We start from the raw sequence: 6,951 nt of genomic DNA on the forward strand, positions 1-6,951 counted from the left end.
CCGTGTGTCCATCCGGCCAGCAGTCGTCTTCCTCGTCTGCCTGTGTTCCTCTAGCTGCTTCTTCCGTCCCCTAAAAATCTCCTTTTCTAGATCTTTGCTTCTTCCTTCTAATCTCCATGGCTTAGCTGGCTAAATCCTTTTCTCTTCTCCCGGTAGTCAAATCCAGACCAAACCTAAGCAAATTGTACCTCCAATTTGCAGACCGTAGTCGATGGTGGTGGTCAAGTGTTTAATCCCCTTGCTAAAAGAGTTGATCTGAAACTAGAAATTCTCTTTACATTGTTGGATTCCCTGATTGCACATGCCGATTGTGATGTTTGGAGTTTTTATCTTGGCTAGTTTAGATGCTTTGCTTTTCCTAAAGCTGATCTTCTATTTTTCTTTTTGTAAATCTATTAGGTAGCTCCTCTCTGGTTCAAGTCTTAAGAGAAAGCCATGGGAAAATATTACAAAAAGAAAGAAAAAAGAGATGATACAATTGCAATTGCCGAATGTGCTCCTGCTCATGAATCTGAACTGAAACCATTGGCATTGGCAATTCTCTATTGTTTCGTTACATTTTTGCAAGAATTGCATGCGATTTTTTTTAGCTTTATTGACAATTGGCCCTCCCTTTGTTTTGCGCCACGCTCTGCCACTGGTTCCATGGTGTCCATCCCTACAAAAAAAAGCTAACACGTTATTCTGTTGTCCCTCCACACAGGGTGTCCGCTATGCCGATGAGATGGGGAGCGGCGATCTCCTGTCCTACACTCCCAGAGTTCACCAGAGAGGACACCGTCGACCTGGAGCACTCGAATAGATAATGGAAGGCATCGCAGATTCACGGAATACCTGCATGGCCAGCGGCTGAAGTCGCAAAGGCATGAGCTCCATTCACATATGGTGGTCACCAGCACGAGGTTTGGATTCGTTGCTTTGGTGATGTATTTAATCGTATGAGATGAATTTGACTTGCACATTCTATTCTGGGTTGTTAAAAAAGTTTTTTTCTGGATTTGAATTGTATAAGATGAATTTGACAAATTGACACATAGATCAATTCATTGCTATTGAGGCTCAGCTCAAAGCTTTACACCATTATTGTCGAAGGAATCTGTAGTAGTCACGAGAGATTTGGACATTAAAGAAAGGTACTACGTAGTATGTTTAATCTTTGTATCTTCCTTACCAGGGACCGTCTGTGCATTAATTGTTTTCCTTTTTTTTGCAGGGGCATTAACTGTTTTCCAAGTATATATATATACTAGCTGAAATACCCGTGCGTTGCTACGGAATGACAAATTTTAAGATTTAAGATAAATATAAGTAAGTTATATGATCTTTAAAAATTTCTATAAAACAAACCTATCTGAGGCTTGGGATTAAAAGGGTCTTCTAATTCCTCAATGGGTAGATAAATATCATTAGATGCCCATTTATTAATTACTTAGAAAACATGAATTATTCTTCCATCACAAAAATATCACCTTGCACATTATACGCAAGAAAACGTCACCTGTGACGTTTGCACATGTTTATAAAAGGTTATAATCAGATATTGATTCGTAACTATGCATTAGTAGCAAAAATCACATGTGACTGATGTTAGCTAGGCGAATGTATTAGAGGAGCGAATGATCACGAGCTACCAAGCGACAAAAACTTGGCAAAAACAGCGCAAATACTCACCTTCACCATTAACCTAAACCGGTCGTGGGAGACTGAATAAATATAGGGATGGGAAAAAATCATGTAGCACATTCTATTAAGGCTAGAAAGAGAAAGTTAAAAACGTGCCCACAACACCTAGAAATCACATCTCTATCAAACAAAAGCTCAGCCTAGCAATAGTAAAAAAATCCACGCCCACTTGCACAAGGATGAACATCTCTGTAAATTTGATAGTCATGGACGTGAGTAGGTTCAGTCGGAGGAGTTTGAATCCCCTCACAAGATGAGGGCCTGTCAAAGATCAGGATTCAGCTTCAGCTAGTTGAGGTTCATCTTCTCGCTTCCTTGGCTGGTTGGATATTTGCATCGTGGCCTCTGGTTCTGCCAGCGTTTGTTTTCCCGTCCAGTGCAACCACTTTTACAACAATCAATCAACTATCAACATAATCCCGGCCTCCTAGTTCAGACGTACGAACTCCTGGGTGTATATATTGTGGAGCTGGGGCGATTCGTCGCCGTTGACAGCCAGCACGGCCGGCTGCATGGCGATGTGCACTGTAGTGAGCCTGGACGTGATGTGCCCACTGGTGGCATGGCTCGTTAGCTGGACGAAGGGCCCGGGCAGCGCGTTTCTGCTGCCGACAATGCACGTGGCTAACAGGAACATGACTGGGTTCTCCCGTTTGCTGCCGCTGCGCGTGCATAGCAGTGCCCACCTGGTGCTCGTCAGGAGCATCATGCCCATGGATACCGCCGCCGCAAGATTTCAAAATTGACCAGGTAGTATTTTTTCGGTGAAGTCGGCTCAAAGGCGAACAATAATGTCGTGAACCGATGGCGGAGTTGTGCAGATCGACCGCCAGCATCGCTGCATTATTAACGGGAGCAAGCAAGAGTATGGCGTGGATCAAGGAGATGGAGGTTGAGATCCCTCTGCATGTCTTTGAGCTCCTTGCTATCCTCTTGGACGCCATCGAGGCGAGACCGGCTGATGCTGGTTAGGGGCAAGACAAATTCCGATCGAAATCGTGCAGAACAAATTCAATCAGCACGAATAAATCCAATAATGGTGCACGATAAATTTCAATAGAGATCGTCATGAGAGATTGACAGATCGACGGGGCATATATTTGTAGAGGAGGGGTCGTGCGGTCAGGTTCTAATGTGATCGTATATAGTAGCAGATTATGATAATAGTCGACTTCCATTTTATTTTATTTTTGTACTTGTTTCGTGGGCGAAGGGTTGGTTTACGTGAGCAAGGGCGTGGCCCATGGGTGCGAGCGAGACGTGAATCGCGAGCGGGCGCGAGCGAGGGGATGACTTACCACGGTTGCATTGCAAACTAATAGTAAAGATACATATCATTTTAGGATTTAGCTAAATGATCTTACTAAGTACTTTTACTCACCCAGTGACATAGTTTTTTCCCTGCATTACTGTTGCTAATGAAAATCCCTAACTGAATTTTGTTTTCCGGAAAGTATTTAAAGATAGGGAATACATATGCAGTTAAATTCCATATTTATCCAAGGAACTATTTTGATAGGAAGCCAAAGAATTGCATGAGTAATTAAAGGTGGAGGATGTAGCAGACGGCGGCGCCCCATTTCGCGAATGAGGCTGCAATTCCATATTGGACTTAACATGAACTGCACAAGATTTCGTTCGTGGACCAGATCCAGCAAGTGTGGTTATCTGGAATGGACAGTGTGTGGATCTTTTCGACCGAGACTATATAAACTTCGTTTTTCAAATAATACACTTAGAGCTTGATCAATTATTCCTAAAATTTCATCATTATCATAACTTCTACCAAATCGTTGTGTATGTCAATTTTGGTTCTCCTCAGCTTTTGTGAAAGGCAGAACCTATTTATTCGAGAACTTCTAATTAACCTTCGTAGTTTATGTTCCATGTGCAGATAATTTAGTGTCTCCGCCACTTAGACCTGTATGTGTTAGCTAGCAGTCAGCCAGTCACTGTGTGTGTACTTGCACGAACCTGTTGCGTGCATGATGAAAGGGTGATCTTCGCATCGACGCAAGGACCAGATGGAGAGCACGACAAGTGAATTGAAAGAAAACCTGTTTCTTGACTATTGAGTTTCTGTTTGATTTGTTACTCAGATGAATCATGGTGGCCCGTTGAGTTGGGCATGATGCCAGGTAGAAGATATGTCAAAACCCAGAAAGGTACTTGGTAAAATAATTCACCATGAAGTGTAATAAACGGTTCTTAGTATACATACTACATATTATTTTATTTTTTGATCACTCCACTGACGATGCCATTAATTTTCAAATAATGGTTTTTTTAGTATGTTGCACATAAAACTTTGTTCGTTGCAGATGGCTGAGTGGAAACTACCACCGATCTTTTTCACAAGAAAGCAAATGGCTGCTACTATGCTTGCCAACTATGCCTACTTGCTCTGTTCATGTAAAACAATACATTATTTGTTTATAATATTTCTTATCTTCTTCATTTTTACAGTTTTCCGATCCTTTTAGATAATAGTTCCAGATCCTTTTAGATAAGTTTGTGGAATACATCACAATATAATTTCAATAAAATTAATTGGGCATATGTCAAGTAGAGTTTACTTTTTGCTTTTTTTTGCTTGCTCAATAAACAGGTAAGTTTTCATAGATCAGTAGGTCATCAATATTTTCCAAGCTTATTTGTGCTAAGCTCTCCCACAAGCACGGAAAATGATTCACGGGGTAAATATTTAGCAATTTCATCATACTCAAATAACCACGCGGGTGGGAGAAGCGCACTATTTGACAAAAATATAGCAGTTTATAATGGTTATTATAGTAAAATGGTTCATACTAGAGAGGGTAAAATATTACATATTGTGTATATACCCATTAAAAATAGAGATAATATATTTTGACCTTTCTATTTATGCATAAATTTACATGATTAAATGTAACTAAAATAGGCTCTGAGACTTTCGTAAATTACTGCCAGGAAAAAAACATTTTGGACACTTTCAAACTTATTATGCCCACGTAGGTGAGGGGGGTTGATATAGGGAAAGACATGCTAAGAATTGAGGTCATTTTGTATGAAAGAGCATGATTTTAAAAGTATAACGCTCACCCAAAATGATATGCATTGATGTATGCATAAAGAATAAAAGACATTGCAACATGATGAGTTTGGGCCAGGGAAACATAAAAACAAATATCTAATAATCATCCATATGCAATGTTTTTATCACCAACTATTTTACCCTATGTATAAAAGTAAAACTCATATCTTGTATGTGTCCTTTATATCATCATAATGATCTCAATTAGATGATTCTATTAGATATATTCCAATTCATATGTTTAATGAAGGAGCCTAATTAATGAGTAGGGAATATCACTTATGAATCCAGCTGGTACATCACTGATCGATCTTTGATGATGTTTCTAAAGATGGGAAAGCAAGACATACAAATTTATATTGGAGTGTGGGGCAAGAATAGAAGTTTAATGTTAGAGTCCTATGTGGCCAAATAGACCTTAACTAAAGATACTTAGGTTTTGCATTTGTTACATGTCCAAAAGTTTTATCGCCCAGGTTGAAAAGTAAGCTTTGTAAGTTGTGTATCCTAAATACACTTGATTAATTTTCACTTCTTATCTCTCTTGAAATGTTCCAAATTATAGTATCAAGAGAAACATAACGAAATTACAAAAAAAGATTTAAACAATATCATTGCTAGCCGCGCAATTTTTGCGGGCCACCCACCTAGTTCTATATATAGCACACCTCTACCAGAAGGTCCGGTCGTATTCGCCTATATCGTTTGCCCTCCTTCCATATACTCTTAAGCGAGAGAGCAAGCAACCGGCCGACCGGCCGGTCTCTCCTCTTCTGCTAAATCTTGCATGTGGCGCATCTCGGTTCGGAGCAGCAGGCCGGTGCGACCGAGGTTGAGGTGTCGGCGGCTTCATCGGCCTCTCGTCTTCCGCTAGATCGTCCACATGCATGGAGCGGCGGACACCGGTCAGCCCGAGGTGGAGACGTCGACGGCGTCCTCGAGGTGCGGCCGCCCTTCTGCGACTCAGCGTCGACTCAAGGTATGAATCCATGCGCTGTGCGCCCCTTCTGCCGATGAAGTGCGTGCCTTAGAGTTACTGCTCTTCTCTTACGATTATTTCGAGCCGAATATGTGTGTTTTTTCTATATATATATACCAGCACTATTCTGCAACCGGTTGCAGAATAATATTCTGAGCACCGACTTGTACTTTCCTGGACAAAAGGTTGTACTTCCCGGATAACAGGGTTCAACTTTCTGTCGAATTTACCTGAACTTCCCATTTTCTTCAGAGCTACTGATTCTACTTCGTGTTTCCCAACCATTTGTCGGAACTATGCAAATGATATACCGTTGGATAGATAATGAAAAACCGCAACTTTTTCATGTTCACACTTTTCACAGATTTTGTACGGTTTAAATTTAATTTTGAAAATACGAAAACGCTTCTATATGGCCAGAAAATGAACTTTTAGTTCGGTTTTTGAATCGTTTATCGAAGCTATGCAAATGATATACCATTGGAAAGATAATGAAATTGCGCAACTTTTTCATGTTTTATGTTTTTTCAAAATCCACACAGTTTTTGAACAATTTTGAAAATACCGAAATTCGGACGTACTCAAAAAACGAGCGGACAGTAATTTGGATGATTTGTTTCAACCGTATATCGGAATGATGCAAGTGATATGGCGTTGGAAAGCTATGGACTAGGCGCAACTTTCTTATTCCAATTGTTTTCTCTAATTCCTTACAGTTTAATAGAATAACACGAATTACTGCCCGCCTTTTTTATGTGACGGGCACCGAATGATTTTCCCTGCGATTTCCATGCGGTATATGTAAACAATGCAAATGATATACGGTTGGAAAGGTCTCAAAATGGCGCATCTTTTTCGTATCTACCATTTTTGCCAACTCCAAACGATTTGAAAGTAATTTTAGAAGTTTTGAAATCATGTTTTCGGTATATTTTGTGGGATAACAATTTGAATTTAATAGATTAGATCCATTTATTTGTTGTAAAATGTTGTAGGTAATGAAATTAGACATATACTCTACCATATAAAGCTTTTGGTGACAATGATTGAAGTGGTTGGTGAACAAATCGATGAGATTTAAACAATAGATTTCCGCCCCGTAAAAACAGAGCATCGAACTTCCCTCGACACGAACTTGTACTTCTAGGGAAATGCGGTTGTACTTCTCGGCGTTGTTTCACGAAAGTATTCAGTAAAATGACTATAAGTTTCTCAT

The sequence above is a fragment of the Lolium rigidum genome, unplaced genomic scaffold (genome assembly GCF_022539505.1).
Source record: "Lolium rigidum isolate FL_2022 unplaced genomic scaffold, APGP_CSIRO_Lrig_0.1 contig_34027_1, whole genome shotgun sequence".
NCBI classification, from domain to species: Eukaryota; Viridiplantae; Streptophyta; class Magnoliopsida; order Poales; family Poaceae; genus Lolium; species Lolium rigidum.